Here is an 18,343-nt window from a genome sequence, read left to right on the forward strand (position 1 = left end):
AGGATCCTGGTTTTGGGAATTATTGCGGTCTTGGGGATGGAAGTTAATTTCGATACTAATGATGGCACTTGGTATATTCATAACATGTTGCTGTTGCATACAATGCTTACCAATAGTTTGCACTGAAATAACTGATGGATGTACTAAGGGATGTATGCACATAGTGTCGAGAGGATAACAAACGCATGGCCAAAATAACAGACACACCGATGAAACAAAAACAGTAAAACAATTCATGGCTAGAGACATTAATGATGAAGATGGTTCAGACATAGATACCCCAGACTTATCCTCATCGGAGGAGGATACAATGAATGAATAAGACATTTGGCATACGGCCAAAAGGAGGGTTTGTCAATCTGGAAAAGTGAATACCCTTCATTTGAATGACAGACGTAACTTGATGGCCGTAGGCCAACCGTCTTATGCCCCAAATTATAGAAATATAGACTGCTATGCTTGACCAACAAGCGGCCATTTTAAACGTAGCAAGAATAGCCATTTTGCTTGTTAACCATTGTTCATTGCTTTCTGTCTAAACTGCTTTGCAGCTTGCAATTCTTGCGAATTCTGCTTACTCTGCTCAACTGTTAACATTGTTGTCTGAATATGAAAGGACAAGGTCGCGGGACTGAGGAGTTTGTTGAAATTCCTCATGTGTAGCTCAGAACGGAATGCCCACGCTCCCTCTCTGTAGCCTTGGGAGAGAGCTGCAGGGCATTTAATCACTTCACAGCTGCCAGCCAGTCTCGTACGATGGTAGAATATGTTAGAATAAAACAGCTAAAGGCTTGAATTATGCTCTTCCTACGGCCCCCCATTGCAAAACCCTTTAGAGCGTGTCGGCTCCCAGGACACGAATAGTACCTCATAGATAGCAAAGTATGGAATGTGGCTCTTCCCCCGTGTGCAGCTTGCTTCCAAGAACAGAACCACTGTGTTCTGTTCAACAACTAAAAGATGCCTCCGCACTTTCTAAATTGCACATTGTTACTAGAATAGACATCGAAAGTGTCATAATTGTCATACCCGTCGGAAATGTCCATCGTCATCCCGAGTTCAAAGTGGTCTAGGCAAAGGGGGTGTTAAACATGACATTGCTGATTGTATTATATGCATTTTGTATATATGTAACTGATGTATGTAATTCACTCTCTTGCATCCCTCGAGGTCTAGGAAACTCACATCGCGGGGCGTGAGACCAGAATTGGCCAATTGAGACTATTTTTGCTTGCAATAAACCCTAGCATTGGGAATTTGAACCTCGTGTTTGGCGCATCTTTTCGTGTATGGGTATTGCCTTGTTTCCATAGCACGAGGGACCACTAGGGGCCCCTTTCAGGACAGCCCCATCTTCTCTGAAACTTTGCCATGCCATCTAGTAATTTCAAACTGTCCCACTCATTCGAAGGTCTTTTTCTTGTTCATTGGGTTTCAGTCCTGCTAAAGTGCGTTGTGAAATCATCCAGGTTATTACATTCCTATGTATATACATTGGCACATCGTTGCAATCTAATACACTACGTAGCAAGCCTTATGAATACCTTTCCCTAGTTGCGTTTCAGCACTCTATACGTGTAAACTGAATTACATATTTTCCAGCATTTCTGTAGCATGAGAATCTTCATCTCGAGCCTGAAATGTTGGTCCTCTGTATCATCTGTTCTTCAACTCTTTTAGAGAATACTGTTACGTTCCTTCTCTCCATCCAGCTTCTATATATGTCAACTCCTATTTCATATGAAGTCATCAGGCTCCTTTCTTTGTTCAAATGCACATTTCTTCCAGTACTACATCCAAAAGAATACTGTGTCTCTGTGCATTTAGTTAGGGTTTCCTCAATGGATATCTTGTCTGGAAGGTTCTCTGCGGTATTGGTACACTGACTGGAACTGCACATGTCATCATCTCAGGTTCCCAACATATAGGCAACATAGGGGCGGAGCTTGGAGTGAGGATGTCTGACTGTACCTCTACACTCCCCAGTTTCTTTATCAAACAACTTTGGGTGATAGCTTCACCCCTGGTTCTCCCTCGGTCGGGCCGGACCCCTCTTGCTTTTTTATCTTGTTGGGTGATGGCTTTACCCCTAGATCTCCCTCGGTAGGGCTTGTACCCCTCTTGCCTCTTGCAGGATTTCTCCTCCCTCAATTTCTCAATGTCTTTTGCTTGGGTGATGGCTTGACCCCTGGATCTCCCTTGGTCGGGCTTGGACCCCTCTTTACTTACTTTTCACTTTACTCTCAAGTATTACGGGATTCACTTCCCTTGTTTTCTCTCGATGCGGGATCCATGTCCCTTGCTTTCTCTTAATGCAGGATTCATTTCCCTTGCTTTCAAAGTGCTTGTAGATCGATTGTACAGGGATTTTGCTCGACCCTGTGCATGACCACTTTGACCTTTTCCGCTGGCCTTTCTATGGTCTTCTGGTTTCTGGAGTTTTCTCTCATATGGGGCTCGACCAGAGTCTCTAGAGTTAGTACCCATGTGGTGCTACTTTCCCTCTGTAGCTGGTCTCCCCTTCAAACTTTTTAACAGTTCATTCAAAGTTCATCAGCTTTGGTTCAAATTTGCCAGCTTGCGCTTCTCATTCAACAAAGCCCGCATCTTATCGATTCTCCCCTCGACTCACTGCTGTGATGAACCACTTGGCTGTTGCCTCTTTGGAGTCAAGGCCGGTACCATGGGTGCGGAAGCCTCCATTGCTCCTTCTTATCGGCATTGCTTTGCCCCATGTACCGCTGACATCTGTTGCAGGACGCTTGTGCTATTGTTCGCGGTCTTAGGCTTTCTTTCACGAAGGCTCTGCGGTTTTGGGATGAAAAGGGCAAGGTCACTTTTCTCCTCGCCACCCTCTCGATTCCTGCCGCCTTTCTCCTTCTCTTGAACTTCCGCTTGTTAGCTGTCTAGTCGTGCTTTCTGCCATGTTCGCCTTGCTCATTGTGTGTTCTCTGGCTTCACTTTTTATTCCTATGGGGAGAGGAAAGGGCCGTCAGGGGTGTGTGATTCAGGTTAATTGCCTGACTTTTCCTGACCCTCGGGTTGGGACATGTCAGGTAAACAGGTTTATTACAAGTCTGTTGTCTATTATGTGAAAAAGTATTTGTGTCGGAAAAGGGGAAGTTTGGAGTGTCCGAGTATTTTACGGTATGGCGTAAGTAAGTTTGGTGCAATGGAGAATGACCGGGATGTAGAACAGAAAACAGGGGATTGTGAGAAGGGTAATGTTCTGTCATATAAGATTTGGTGTTCGGTAGATGACAATCAGAGGGACGGGATTGGTAGGGTTTGCGTGGTAAATGGGAAAAGCTGGGATGGTGAAATTAGCAAAGGGGATTGTGGGAATCATTGTGATTTGCCTGATCAGGTTGGGAGTGCAGAAAATAATAATCAGAGGGACGGGAAGCCTAAGGATGGGGAGTGTCCGAATGGAGACTTGTGAATTTGGATTCTGAGAATTATGCTTTTTGGGTGCAACCGGGTTTGGGACCTTAGAGGATTGGTTACGTATGAAGGGGTTGTTGGATCTGGGCAAGAGAGATCTAATGGGAGAAGGAGAGGCAGATGTAAAACAGCCTATACAAGTTTCAGATATCTTACCCTTCTCTCCATCTCTGGCACAATACCGCGTCTCACCTGGGGCATTTTCCCGAGCACGAACCTGGGCTCCCCTACCCACATGATTTCCTTTCACTCTTTTGCCCCGAGGGCTGGGATCAGAGCATGTCAACCTTCCTTTGGTCACCTGAATAAGGGTTCCTCAAGGTTTTACCTGGGAGAATACGCTCAGGTTTCTCGCATGCCCTTCCCCTATGCTGGCTGGACAAGGGGTTTTCATGGGGGAATTCCACCATGAAACACCTAAACTGATGGTCCAGGTCTTCCAGCATATAACTTAGAAGGGTATTGCCCGTTTGTGTAGGGGATGTTTTAAAGAGTTCTTTCACCTCTCTTTCTCTTTGCATTTTTCTTTCCCTTTCCTGAGCGTCTATTAGCTCCTCCTCTAAATTGTCAGGGCAGATCTCCATATTGTGGCCCCACTACCTCCGTAACAGGCATTGTTCGAAATGCGAGGTATCTGACTCATCCAAGGATATTGTGGATGTTGACCATCTCTTGTTCTTATTCAGGGGGAAAAATATTTTTCAGGGTGTTAAGGCTCTCTGGAGTTTGCTCTATTCTAGTTGGTCCACCCTCTATTTTCCCCTCTGTATAGTAAGAACAGAGTTCCTGAATTACTTTCTCGATAGAAGGGGGTTTAACATTTTCACCTGCGGTTTTGCATGGTGGTATTTACCCCAGGATTCCATACATTGGCTTTTCTTTGGGTGTTTTCCTCGGCACAGCTTCCCTAGATGTTTCATTTTCTACCTCTCCTAATTTTTCCTCTTCCTCTGTTCTAAAAAGGTAGGGATTCGATGTATCTTCTACATCTTTCTTTCTCCCTTGGGCTGAATTTGCGAGTAACTTCTCGGTCGATGGATTTTTGTACTGCATCTGCCTACGCAGGGGGTGGTTCATTAGGTTGTCTTACTCCGAAGTTACGGTATCTGGGCCTTCAGGCAAGAGGAAGGGATGCTTTATCGGAGGCTTATCAAACCCATCTGGGGTGGGTTTAGAGGTAGATTCCCACAGATGTTCATATATTGTCATTGCCACTTGCCCAGGATCAGAGGAGCGGCAACATCAAGTGGAGGGAGCAGGGGGCATCATGGTTCACGCACGTCCCTTTGGGACGTTTATACATGGGGAACCTGGTTGGACGCAGTCCTGGCGCCTTTGGCGCCAGGCTCATGGAAGAACTTAAACGAGACATTTTCACTATGGGCAGAAGTGCTTGGAATGGAACAGGAACTTTTTTCTTATGTGCAGCAATACTCTCAAGAACTCTCATTTGTGTGTAACTAGTCCGGGTGTGGTCTCTATCTGTATCTGCACGTGCAACTTCTAGGAGTTGCAGGGTGTGGCATGCAAGACTGTGCTAGGGAGCGTGGCCTTAAGAGCTCAGCTATAAAAGCCACCCCACCCCAAGGCACAACGTAACGCTCACCGTCGCCTGGGATTCATCTTACCTGGAGAGATACTGCCATCTTCATCCGTACTTACCATCTGGAGGATCCTGCTCTCACCTGTACGCTTCTTCCTGACACCGCTGCTCACCTGCAAACATCTCAGAGCGCAGACATCTTCTTCCTGGCACTGCGGCTCACCTGGAAACATCTCGGAGCGCAGACATCTTCTTCCTGGCACTGCGGCTCACCTGCAAACATCTCAAAGCGCAGACATCTTCTTCCTGGCAACACGGCTCACTGGCAAACATCTCTGAGATGCACACAGCATCATCTAGGCACAGCGGTACAATGCACTCCACCCGAACTCGCAACACCTGCAAAAGAAAGGCAAAAGACAAGGTTTGACACTTAACAGACATTACGTTAAGGGTGCGCTGCCATTAAAACCTTGCACCTTCCCTAAAGCCATCACTCACCTGCTGCTGGACATCGCAGTTGCATCCAACTTCCACTCAGTCGCGTTCCGCACCTCCACAGCCGTTGTTAGGCCGCATTTCCACCTATTTGGGAGAAAACAGAGAGGAACGTTATTCAGTGAAAAACAACAACATTGGGAGCAATAACATCAAGACATTGAGAGGAAGAAGAAAGAGGAAAAAGACAAGAGACATTGAGAGAAAGCAGAAAGATGGGAAAAGACAAAAGACATTGAGAGAAAACATAAAGAGGAACTTAGTCGCAGCTGGACTGGACTATTACTCAGGAATCAGTGAAGGAACTCGATTCCATCAACAAGCGCCGCTGCCAGAAGTAGCAGGACGGAGAGCTCATCATTCACACTTACCAGATGAGCCTTATGGGCCGGTACGTGCCCATATAAATCGCACCTTGGGTCAAAAGGATTGGGAGATACCACAGTCACCTATCAGCGCATTCAAGTTTTCCCATATCCATGCAGGAGCAGTGCCACGGATTGCCGCCACCCATAGCTGATCCACAGGGGACGAAACCAGAAGTGGTTGATCTAACTCCAGGGAGGGCTACAACCGTGCCCCAACGCCTCCGCAGAGACCAGGTGAGCGTAACAGAACGCAAAGCCCCAACAACTCTCTGCCTGGGCGTTATGGAAACATCTTAAACAGATCTGTTGGCCCAACTACTAGGGGAATTACAGGCTGAAGTACACGCCTCATGACAAGAGACCAGTGCATTAAGGCAGGATCTTATCGTAACTCGGGAAAGAACCAATGATATAGCAAGACAGGCACAAGCAGGACAGGTTCCCTTGCCTGGGATAAGCCACGCTGCTCCGCCACAACAATCCATACCGGTCTAGGTAGTCCTTCCAGGGGCAGTGCCCTTAGCTCCACCCGAATGCTTCAATGGTGACCCAAACAAGTTTGCCATATTCATGAACCAATGTCGCCTACATTTCTTATGCAGACCAGGAGCCTTTCCTAATGATCAAGTAGTAACCCAAGATGATCCTTTGCTTCAGAACTTAGGGGGTTTTCAACACGAGATGGAGAAATTGTTTGCCCGACATGCTCAGGGACAAGCCCTGGACAAAGAGCTACTGTCACTCAGACAGGGAAATCAAGATCTATTAACCTACATTGCAGCTTTCAATCGTCTCGTAGCTCAAACCAACTGGCCAGAAGAGAAAAGAACCACACTCTTCTATCGAGGGCTATTTGGGGAACTTAAGGATGTGTTGGCGCAAGTTGTGAACCCACCTGAGGGGCGTGCAGACTACATAGACCTCACAGTGCAACTCAACCATAGGTTGCTGAATTGGAAAATGGATCGAGCCAGAACAGAAGGGAGGACCGTTTTTGTGCGACCCCGGGAGACCCACACCAAACCACATGAACACTCGGAACCAATGCAAATGGGTGGGTTATGGAGTCCGCTGACCAAGGCAGAAAGAGAAAAAAGAAGACAACAACTTTGTATATATTGTTGGAAAGCAGGCCATTTCCCCCGTGATTGCCCAGTGAACCCTCCCAAGAAAATGGTTGGAGCAACCGATAAAAACAACGACGAAGAAGAAGAAGCACCGGACTCAGGAAACTCCAATGCCCGACAAGCGTAGGGGTCCACTTGTCGAGCGAGAAAAAGGAATGTGCACAGACCTCACATCTAGTCCTTCCGGTACTTTTGGGAAATCACAAGCAGCAGTTAAAGATACATGCCTTGGAGGTATACATTGATAGTGGGGCAGTAGGAAACTACATTGACCAAGATCTGGCAATAGGAATAGGCCTTCCTCTTCAACAAAACCAGAAATCGGAAAACGTCACTGCAGTGGATGGATCTCTGTTTTCATCTGGTCTGGTGACACAATGCATAGAGAAAGTCAAGCTTTTGTTGCAGGATGGGCACCAAGAAAACATCATCTTTGATCTCATCAGTGCTCCCCAGTTCCAGATGATATTGGGAATGCCCTGGCTAGAGACCCATAATCCTAAAATCGACTGGCAAAAATGAGTTCTGACCTTTTCTCACAACTGCGCTGACACCTGCTACAACAAAAACTTCATCAACCAAAAACCCAAGAAGAGTATCGTGCTGGGCCTCACTGGCACCTTACCACCTGAATATCACTGTTAGCAGGATGACTTCCATAAAGAACAAGCTAACATTATGCCCCTGCATAGACCCTACGATTGCCAAATAGACCTCATACCCGGAGCCCATATTCCCTGCAGCCGGATTTACGCCTTAACGGAGTAAGAAAACCAACATCTGAAAATGTACCTGGATCAGTATCTGGCAAATGGTTTTATCCACACATCCAAGTCTCCTGTCTCCTTGCCCCTCTTCTTCGTGCATAAGAAGGAGGGGGACTTGAGGACCTATATTGATTACAGAGCAATCAACCAAATTACCGTGAAAAACCGATACCCTTTGCCACTTATACCCGAGCTCCTGGATCAAGTGAAACATGCTCAGATTTACACCAAGTTGGATTTGCGAGGGGCCTACCACCTTGTGAGAGTAAAAAAAGGAGACGAATGGAAGACAGCCTTTCACACAAAGTATGGCCTCTTCGAATACCAAGTCATGCCTTTTGGGTTATGTAACGCCCCTGCAGTGTTTCAATTCTTTATGAATGATGTACTCCGTGAGTTGTTGGACATTTGCGCACTGGTCTACATAGATGACATTCTCATCTACTCCAATTCCAAGGAAGAACACATCGGTCATGTCCGAGCAGTTTTGGAAAAACTTCGACAACGCCAATTATATGCCAAGCTGGAAAAATGTTTCTTCCATGTGACCAAAGTCGAATTTCTTGGTTTCATGCTCACACTGCAGGTAGTGCATATGGACACATGGAAAGTTGACGCAATCCACCAGTGGCCCTCACCGACCTCCACAAAAGGAGTACAAAGTGTGCTTTGCTTTGCTAATTTCTACCGTCGATTAATTCCTGGGTTCTCGCAAATTGTTCACCCAATCACTTCTTTGCTGAGGAAGAACAAGAAATTCCATTGATCCACAGAAGCTGAAGAAGCCTTCCAAAAACTGAAACTAGCATTTACCATAGCACCGGTTCTTCGACATCCTCGACCAGACCTACCATACGTAGTAGAAACAGACGCTTTAAACCTAGCCATGGGAGCGGTGTTATCCCAGAGACCCAGAAACCAGAAACTGGACAGTTACATCCCGTCGCATTCTGGTCCTGCAAATTCTCGGCTCCCAAACACAATCACGGATAAGGAACTACTGGCAATCAAGGCTACATTTAAGGCGTGGAGACATTGGGCATCATTACGAGTGCGGTGGTAACCGAGGCGTTAAAACCGCCTGGTTACCGCCAGACTCATATTACCATTCCGCCTCCGTGATTCCCGGAATTACCGGGGCATTACAACCCCGGTTTCCCGAGAATCACGGAGGTGGAATGGAAAGGAACTACTGGCAATCAAGGCTATATTTAAGGCGTGGAGACATTGGGCATCATTACGAGTGCGGTGGTAACCGAGGCGTTAAAACCGCCTGGTTACCGCCGGACTCATATTACCATTCCGCCTCCGTGATTCCCGGAATTACCGGGGCATTACAACCCCGGTTTCCCGAGAATCACGGAGGTGGAATGGTGTTAATCCCCATTCCCATTGAGTCCTACGGGACTCAATGGGAATGGGGATCATGGAAACACCGGCAGCATCTCGTGATGCTGCCGGTGTTTCCTCGTCCGCCTGCAGGCGGACGGTGTTAAACCCGCCAGGTCAAACCTGGCGGGAACATCACCTCCCGCCTGCAGGAGTCGGGATCAGGCAGTCCGGAAACAACGGTGGCGGCGGGTTTACCGCCACCGTTATTTCCGGACCGCCTGATTTGTAATGAGGCCCATTATCTCCTTGGGGCATGACACACGGTCACTGTCATCACAGATCATCGTACCTTACAGTATTTAAAGACCGGCAAAGCTCAATCCTCACGCCAACTTCGTTGGGCACTCTTTTTCGCAGAATACGACTTTATTATTACCTATAGACCTGGAGTGCAGAATGGAAAAGCAGATGCATTATCACTCATGAGTGAGGAAAAAGAGGCCTTTACAGCATCCAAACCCGTGTCCATCATTCCTGAAGAACAAATTCAAACCACGATCGCTGCTACCATGTGTTTAGATGACTTAAAATCCAGTTTACAGTCCCAGATGACTCAGGTAAAACAACAGGAATGGCTGTTAAAGGGAGACGGGTACACCATCGAAAACAATCTACCATATTTCCAAGGACAGTTATAATTCCAGGACAAGAAACTGCAAACTCAAATCATCACAAACTACCATGATTCATTAGTGGAAGGACATCCTGGAATAGCCAAGACACAGGCTAAGGTAAAACAAAACTATTGGTGGCCCACTTGGAGGAAAGACATTGCCCGATTTGTTACAACCCGTGGTGTCTGTGCACAGCACAAGTCTCAGAAGCAAAACACTGTTGGGTTACTACGTCCATTAATGATTCCACCAGCACCTTAGCATACACTATCGATGGACTTTATCACAGATCTTCCTCCCTGCAATGGTTACAACACCATCTTAGTCATTGTGGATTAATTCTCGAAAATGGCCCATTTCATCCCTCTGAAAGGACTTCCAGCTGCATCAACTCTCGCCACTGTGTTCTTGGAACAAATTGTCCGGTTAAATGGATTTCCATCAATATTGATATCGGATCGTGGGACTAAATTTGTTTACGGCTTTTGGAGAAGGTGTTGTGCGATTGCCAAAATTGACCTCTGGTTGATCACTTGCCACCACCTTCAAACTGATGGACAAACCAAATGAACCAATCAGACGCTAGAACAATATTTAAGATGTATGCTTCAGCACTCCGAAGACTCCTGGAAAAACATACTTCGGGTAGCCGAGTATGCCTACAACAATTCGGTTCATACAAGCACTGGACAAACTCCATTCTATACTCTACACGGAAGACACCCACGGACATCAGTGTTTGATCCACCCGATGGTGGAAATGCCAGCAATAAAAACATTGCACAAATCCATCACTCAAGTTCTTGAGGAAGCAACAGAACACTTGAACAAGGCCAAAGAAAGACAAAAACTGTTTGCTGACCGAAAAGAAGTTCCCAATTATCTGATTGGAGATAAAGTCTGGTTAGCGTCTAGACACATACCTTTGAAAGTACCATGGTCCTTCTGCCCCAGATATATGTGTCCCTATTCTATCAAGGCAATAATCAACCCTGCCGGCATGAAGTTGGAGTTACTATCGCACATGAAAATTCACCCGGTATTTCATGTCTCGCTCCTCAAACCCATGAAACCAAATACACCTTGATTCTCCGCCAGAGCCCGAATTACTAAATGGTGAACCCAAATATGAAGTTAAGTCTATCTTGGATTCCAAGGTGGTTCGGGCCAAACTGTATCACCTAATAGACTGGAAAGTATACGGACCTCAAGACCGAAACTGGGAACCCAGCGAATATGTTCATGCCCCTGGTTAGACAATTCCATCGTAATAACCGCACCAAACCAGGGCCGGGAGGAGGATCACCCTTGAGAGGGGCCTTGAGGGGAGTGCTGTCATGGCCACTTGCCCAGGATCATAGGAGCGGCACCATCAAGTGGAGGGAGCAGCGGGCATCATGGTTCACGCACGTCCCTTTGGGACGTTTATACATGGGAGGCTTGGTTGGACGCAGTCCTGGTGCCTTTGGCTCATGGAAGAACTTAAACAAGACATTTCACTATGGGCAGAAGTGCTTGGAATGGAATTTTATTATGGGCAGGAATACTCTCAAGAACTCTCATTTGTGTGTAACTAGTCCGGGTGTGGTCTTCATCTGCATCTGCACGTGCAACTTCTAGGAGTGGCAGGGTATGGCATGCAGGACTGTGCTAAGGGGTGTGACCTTAAGAGGTCAGCTATAAAAGCCAGCCCAACCCCAAGGCACACGTTTTGCGTTATTCAGCACCTCCGTGCAGAGTAACGCTCACTGTCGCCTGGGATTCAATATACCTGGACAGTCCTGCCATCTTCATCCGTACTTACCATCTGGAAGATCCTGCTCTCACCTATGCACTTCTTCCTGACACCGCGGCTCACCTGCAAACATCTCGGAGCGCAGACATCTTCTTCCTGGCACCGCGGCTCACCTGCAAACATCTCGGAGCCCGGACATCTTCTTCCTGGCACCGCGGCTCACCTGCAAACATCTCAGAGCGCAAACATCTTCTTCCTCACACCGCGGCTCACCTGCATACATCTTGGACCACAGACATCTTCTTCCTGGCAACGTGGCTCACCAGCAAACATCTCGTAACGCAGACAGCATCATTTAGGCACCGCGGCAAGACGCACTCCACCCAAACTTGCAACACCTGCAAAGGAAAGCAAAAGACAAGGTTAGACACTTAACAGACATTACGTTAAGGGTGCGCTGCCATTAAAACTTCACGCCTTCCCTAAAGCCATCACGTACCTGCTGCTGGACACCGCGGTTGCATCCATCTTCCGCGCAGTCGCGTTCCGCACCTCCACAGCCATTGTTAGGCCGCATTTCCACCTATTTGCGAGAAAACAGAGAGGAACGTTATTTTGTGAAAAACAACAACATTGAGAGCAATAACATCAAGACATTGAGAGGAAGAAGAAAGAGGGAAAAGACAAGAGACATTGAGAGAAAGCAGAAAGAGGGAAAAAGACAAAAGACATTGAGAGAAAGCAGAAAGAGGAACTTAGTCGCAGCTGGACTGGACTATTACTCAGGAATCAGTGAAGGAACTCGATTCCATCTACAAGCGCCCCTACCAGAAGTAGCAGGACGGAGAGCTCATCATTCACACTTACCAGGTGAGCCTTATGGGCCGGTACGTGCCCACAGAAATCGCACCTTGGGTCGAAGGGGTTGGGAGATACCACAGTCACCTATCAGCATATTCACGTTTTCCCATATCCACGCAGGAGCAGTGCCACCGATTGTCGCCTCCCAGAGCTGATCCGCAGGGGGCGAAACCAGAAGGGGACGATCTAACTCTAGGGAGGGCTGCAACCGTGCCCCAACGCCTCCGCAGACTCCAGGTGAGCATAACATATATAAGAGTCCCCAGTATTCCCCCTCGATGAATATCTCGGGGAAATATCTCCACACCCATTTTCCTGTGAGGAAGCACGTAGATAGCCAAGGTGGCAGAATAGCCCATCTGTAAACCCAAAGAGATTACAATTGTATCTTTCTTTGGGATGTGACATTTGTAGGGACATCAGAGGTACTAGCCATTTCCCTCTATTGATTTCCGGTTGGATTTTCTACATGTAACAGGATTCGCCAACTATTATCAATTGGACCATATGCCATCCCTGACACCATATGTGAGAAGCTCATGGTGACAACAAGTCAGACAGACACAAGTGATCACAGTTCAAGGGTGTTTATTCAACAATGAATTATGTATGCAGGTTGTAAAAATGCCTATTCTAAACCTAAATCTAGGATGGGAGTAAGCTTCAACCATCAAATGAAAAATAAGGCAGTCCTAGTGGTGTTGTGTCAAATCAAAAAGGCCTATACTAAGAAACCTATTGCCAAAAATCACAACTAATACAAAAAGAGTTGTGAGATAGGTCTTAAGAAAATAAAAATGTGTCAACAAATAATATGTCAGGATGCAGTAGCTTGGGTCTCCCATCCCCACGTTTTGGACACGGATAAGCCTCTCCAGCACAGATATATAGGGAGGAACAAAGGAAGTACCATAACAGACAAAGGGCAATAGAAGAAAGGGACAGGAAGGAAAGAGAGAGGAGGAAGAAGCACAAAGATTAAAGGACAAAAGGTTACAGAGAAGACGGAATGAAGAGAAGGAGTAAGGAGGGAAGAACAAAGGCAAGAGGAAGAAAAAGCTAGAAGGATGCGAAAAAGTTAAGGGAAGTCGATGAAGAAACAGAACAGAACAGGAGGCAGTGAGGTTTGGATGCAAGTCTCATCCTAAAGGAACTAATGAGGAGAAGCTCAGAAATACGATGGGCTAGAGTGGGAGACATTTTCCCAATAACGGAAGTAACGCCAGCAACACCTAGAGTAGCACTGGAAGAAGGAAGATATGATGTGGAAGGCATTGGAGAAAGGAATGATACGTTCTATCAACAATTAAGACAAGATAGCGAGTATGGAACTCAAGGGAGTGGTAATCGATCCCTGATACCGTGACCACGAATTGAAAAAGAAAATATGCTCATTAGTGAACACTGAGCATTGTCCTTAAGTAGACTAGATTTAGACCGAGAAGAGGATGATAGTCATACTAATTGGGATCTAGAAATGTCAGACGAGGACAGAGAGACAGGTCATGAAGCAGAAAGAGAGGGTGCTTGCGCCCCCCTGGGAAGACAATGGATGGATAAGGAAGTAAGATTGTCAAATCTGGAACATCCTAAAGAAAGAATGCTAGATCCCATAGCATATCCTGAGCGTCCCTGAGGACGATCATATAGTGAGAAGGGAGAGTCTCCACCAAATGCAAGCAGGTTAAGGTCGCTACCAGCAAGAAGGCGAATAGGGACGATTACCCCGCCATAGATAGACTAATAGTGGGATCTAACTATGGGATGGGGTTCACACAGTTCCTCTTGCTACAGAATGGGGAGGAAGCAAGACCAAAATACATTCCATTGCCATAAATGGATAAGGATAATTTAAAATGCAAGCTCCCTAGTTTGACTTGAGGTGCTGGGAAATGGATTTATGAATTAGAGAACATGACAGGGGGAAACACACTGGCCATAGGAGACATAAAAGGTCTCCTGAAAGCCAATCTTGGAGAGAGGGTGGACGACATATGGAAGAGAGCAGGGGACTCAAGTGTGACTGCAGAAAACAGAGCGCATGATGGAGCGCCATTTAATAATTGTAGGGCAGGTTTTTGGCAGGTTCTCAAGGTACAGTACCCTGACACATCAGATATGGCTTCAATTATGAGATGGAAAATGAAAGAAGATGAAGACCCTATTGCTTACATTCAGGATATTCAGGAGAAATGGCAGCTTGAAACTTGTGAGCCGTTGGAAAAGACAGTGACACTATTTATCATATTTTATGTCATGGATTAGCAGAACCAGTACAAAGACAGATGAAAAACAAGTGGGGGTGGAAGCTAAGCCATGGGCTGTGATACAGTTGACAATAGTAAATCGCTGTCGGTTATTACAAGAGAAGAATAAAAGGAAGGATGAAAATAGGAAAATGGAGGAAGCCAAATTAGTTCTGAATTCTTTTTCTAAATTTACCATTGAAGGGGCAGTGTTGACAAGTGGAAAAGGAATGGGAATGCAGGAAGCAATAGGTACATCGCAGGCAAATAATTCACAACCGATGGATCAAGGTGAGTATGAGTTTGCGCCACGAGACAGAGCTATGGGTTTAAGGGGAAGAAGAGGCAGATTTCAGAATAACCAAGGTGGATGTCAAAACACTCAGAATGAGAATCAGAATGCTCAGCGGGCTATAACCAAGGAGTGATCACCAGAGGGCCACTCCCAGTATGTTGGACATGTGGAATAATGGGGCATATTGCACGCACATGCAGAAGCCAAGGGAGTGTATACATTTTGCCAGTTGTCAAGAGGGGGGACAGCTTATCCAATGCCAAATAGCACACACACAAGAGAGGGCTTTGCCCAGGATCACACATCCTATCAGGCACAGGCGCAACAAGTACAGCAAGCACAACAGCAGGGACAAGTACAAATGCAACCAATGCAAGGGCAATCGCAACAAGCACCTATGCAGACACAACAATATGCGAAAACAGGACAAGAATTTACGCCTAGAATAGGAGGTGTCACTGTGGTAGGAGGATATCCTTTCAAAGGGAACAGGGATGAGCTGGTACCGTCAATAGGACCGCTCACAGGGTGACTTGAAGTGTTCAGTACTATCTGTGACACCAGACCCGCAAGAGGGACCAAGGGTTGATGTGACGATAGGCAGCAAATCCTTTTCTTTTCTTGTAGACACTGGGGCGACTCGTTCGTGTATACGAGAGGGAAAATACCCAATGTCGGTTATTGCCATGAATGCTCAAGGACTCTCTGGAACTATAAATGTAATTCCTTTTACTGATAAGTTACTTGTTTCTATAGGGGAATGTGACACGTCAGTTCCTTTTTTATATTCACGACAAACACCAGTTGACATTTTGGGAAGGGATGTAATGACAAAACTTAACATGACAATTTAATTTACTGATCAAGGAATAGTGTGCTCCACTCCAGGAATACACTATTTAAATATAGGAGAGTACATACTGGCATTCATAGGACAAGTAGCTCTGTGAGGCATCCCGGTAGATCCAGAAGTCTTTTTATGTGGAGTAAACATTTTGCTGACATGGCTACCTGGTCTGGTAGGGAAGATTGTGAGGATGCCCTATGAATTATTATTTGTAACACAAATACCTATGGATGAGGAAGATGGACAGACTATCCCTATAGAGTTGGAAGCAGCTATAGTTCGGGTGAGATTGCAGTGCTTGAAGGGGTGGGTGACGAAGGTAGATCATGGAGAACAGTGATTGCCCTTGAAGACGGGTACAGATGGACTGACATAACAGATGAAGATACATTCAGAGATTAACGTATCGATGACGAAGTGGTGTTTTTTGGGAGCATTACATACTGTATAAGGATCAGGAAGAGAGAAATCCCACAGCAAAATGTGAAAGTGCGGCAACGACAAGCATTTTTTCAGGAAGATCTAGAAAATGTGCCAAGTGTCCTATGGACTATAGGCCCACATGACATAGGTTTATTGAAGGTAATAGGAGAGGTTAAAATAAAGCTTAAACCAGGAGCAATTTTACCCAGTGCAAATCAGTACCCCATGTCCCGAGAAGCTGATGAAGGTATATTACAGACTATTTCAGCAATGATGAATCAGGGGATCCTGGTGCCATCGGAGTCATCGTGCAACACTGCGGTGTATCCGATTAAAAAATCGAAAGGTGGGTCATGGAGATTTATCCAGGATTTGCGACCTTTAAACCAGATTGTAGAGGAAGAGTTTCCTTTAGTTCCTAATCCTGCAACAATATTGTGCAGCATCCCAGTTGAGGCTCAGTATTTCACAGTGATCGATTTGAAAAATGCGTTTTTCTCGATCCCGCTGCATAAGGACTCACAAGACCTGACTTCCTTTACGTTTAGACAAAAAAGACTAAAACATACTCGTTTGCCTCAAGGGTACTGTGAGTCCCCATTGATCGATGGATCTAGGCAATATCAATCTTAAAAAAATTGCAGTAATACATTACGTAGATGACATATTGATTTGCAGTACAACAGAGGATGAGTGTAGGCAAGACTCTGTCCAACAAATGACTATTTTAACAGGCAAAGGATATAAGGTGGACAAGGAGAAATTACAGTATTGCCAGGAAGAGGTGTTGTACATAGGCCAGTCATTTCAGATGAAGGGAAGAAAATGACACCTGAAAGGGCTGAGGCAATTATGAAAACACCGAAACCAAACATAGAAAGGCAGATGCAGCCGTTCCTGGGCTTGTGCAATTACTGCAGATCCTGGGTGTTTGATTACAGCACATATATCAATCCACTTTTACAAGTGTTAAACAAAGCACAAGTTGATAAGGAAAAGATAGAAAGGACTGAAGAAATGGAGGAAGGATTTGTGGAGTTGAAAAGAGTAATTTGTACAGCTGCAGTTTTAGGGATTCCCAATTATGGTGAGGAATTTTGATCTATTTTCGCACACAAATGGGGCAGTCATGACAGCAGTGCTTACACAAAGGACAGCATTGGGGTACAAACCTTTGGCATATTACAGTGGGATCTTAGACCCAGTTATGAGAGGACACTTCCCGTACAAACAATCTTTGACAGCTGCCACATTTGCAATTGAGAAGTCCACAAGTATTGTCATTGGCTGTTCTATGACTCTTTACCTTGAGCCTGCCTTATTTACCATTTTAGAGAAACCCAGCGCTAACATCCCAAAGATCTTCCGTTTATGAAGTAATGATTTCCAATCCAGCGATTAAAATTGTAAGGTGTAAGATAGTGAATCCAGCCACGTTTGTGGCTGAACCTGTAGAAGAAGGTGATCATATGCATGACTGTCCAAATTATGTTGAATTCTATGATGATATACCCCATGTGAAAGAAAATGGTTTGGCGTGAGGGGAGATTCTTTTTATTTATGGTTCTTAGAAAATTGATCAGACTAGTGGTGAAAGGCATTCAGGATCTGCAGTAGTAAAATACAGATTCAATGGTGAATTTGAGGTAGTGGCAAGTGCAAGATTACTGTCTCACTTTTCAGCGCAAGCAGTAGAATTAGCCATGCTTATTGGCGCACTTGAAAAACATAAAGGACAGGAAGTTACGGTGTGCAGTGACTCTGCCTATCTGATATCAACCGTACACACAGGGCTATCACGTTGGAAAAGGAGGGGCTTTCTCTGTGCAGACAGCTTTCCAGTACCACATGCACCCCTATTGGACAGACTCATCAAGGCATTACAACTCCCAGTGGCCAGAGCAGTCGTAAAAAAATACTAAATTAACACACTTTATCTCTCACGGATATGAAGCCGCGGACATAGAAGCCAAAGAGTTGCATATTGCCCAGATATTTCAAGATTTGATACTGAATATATTAAAGAAGTTTTAAAGTAGAACCATGTTAGTACGAGAAGGGTTTAAAATGCTTACCCAATTAAAAGAGATTCAGGGAAGAGCCCCACAGAAAGAGCAAGAACTATGGAAATTAAGGTGTGTTTTTTATCCCCAATGGAAGCTTTACGGCAACAGGAAAGCACT

This window comes from Ambystoma mexicanum, chromosome 6p (assembly GCF_040938575.1).
Source record: "Ambystoma mexicanum isolate Mex_15411 chromosome 6p, UKY_AmexF1_1, whole genome shotgun sequence".
In the NCBI taxonomy this organism is placed as follows: domain Eukaryota; kingdom Metazoa; phylum Chordata; class Amphibia; order Caudata; family Ambystomatidae; genus Ambystoma; species Ambystoma mexicanum.